General features: G+C 41.7%; 1 non-coding gene across 1 annotated transcript; it reads left to right on the top strand.

Annotated features, from left to right (window-relative positions):
- Positions 1-485: 485 nt before the first annotated feature.
- On the top strand, positions 486-592 carry LOC133798899 (small nucleolar RNA R71). Its single transcript, XR_009876115.1, has one exon. It is a non-coding gene; the product is annotated as a small nucleolar RNA R71 (small nucleolar RNA).
- The last annotated feature ends 444 nt before the right edge of the window (positions 593-1036 follow it).

Below are 1036 nucleotides of genomic sequence, written 5' to 3'. Positions count from 1 at the left end.
CTTGACCATTTGTCCATGAGAAATTAGGGTGATTCCGCCACCCTGGATTATAGTTCATTGAGTATGGGTTATTTGAGGGCCTTTGAAAATTACCTATTGTTTGCACTTGCTCTAGAGGCATATTGTTAAGATCCCTCATTGTGCATTGTTCAAATAAATGAGGTCCCCCACATAACTCACATATAATCTGCATCTGCATTACTGGAGCTTGAACTTGAATGTTGTTCTGCTGTAACTGTTTGGTTAATGTTGCCACTTGAGCGGACAACATTGAGATGGCATCCAATTCATGCACTCCAGCCACCTTCTTAGTGGTTTCTCTTTCTGATGGCCATTGATAGTTATTCATAGCCATTTCTTCCAACAAATCATAAGCTTCATTAGCGCTCTTACTCATGAACGCTCCTCCAGACGCTGCATCTATGATTGTGCGAGTAATACCACACAAACCATTGTAAAAAATATGGACTAACATCCATTTTTCGATTCCATGATGGGGACATTTTCTTAACAGCTCCTTAAACCTCTCCCACGCATCATACAACGATTCACCATCTTTTTGGTGAAAATTGTTGATTTCACCTCTATACCTTGCAGACAGCGATGGTGGGAAAAATTTTGCTAAAATTTTTTGAGTTAGCTCCTCCCATGTTGTGATAGAATTGGCTTCTAGAGAAATAAGCCAACTCTTTGCTCGGTCCCTCAATGAAAACGGGAAAAGTCTCAACCTCACTGCATCATTTTTCACTCCGTTCATCTTGAATGTGGCGCAGAGCTCCAAGAAATTAGCCAGATGTAAGTTTGGGTCTTCCGTTGGCAATCCCCCAAACTGAACTGATGATTGTACCATTTGCAAAATAGCTGGCTTAATTTCGAAATTATTAGCCTCAACCGTTGGAGGTCTAATGCATGACTGTGCCCCCGTTACAGTAGGTAGCACATAGTCCCTCAAACTTCTTTGCATTGGTTGCTGAACTGGTGCAACTCGTTCAACAACTCCTATTCCTCCAACATTACCCGTTGCTATCCCAGCATT

Source organism: Humulus lupulus, chromosome 8 (genome assembly GCF_963169125.1).
Source record: "Humulus lupulus chromosome 8, drHumLupu1.1, whole genome shotgun sequence".
In the NCBI taxonomy this organism is placed as follows: Eukaryota; Viridiplantae; Streptophyta; class Magnoliopsida; order Rosales; family Cannabaceae; genus Humulus; species Humulus lupulus.
This window is presented reverse-complemented; position numbering and strand designations above follow the sequence as displayed.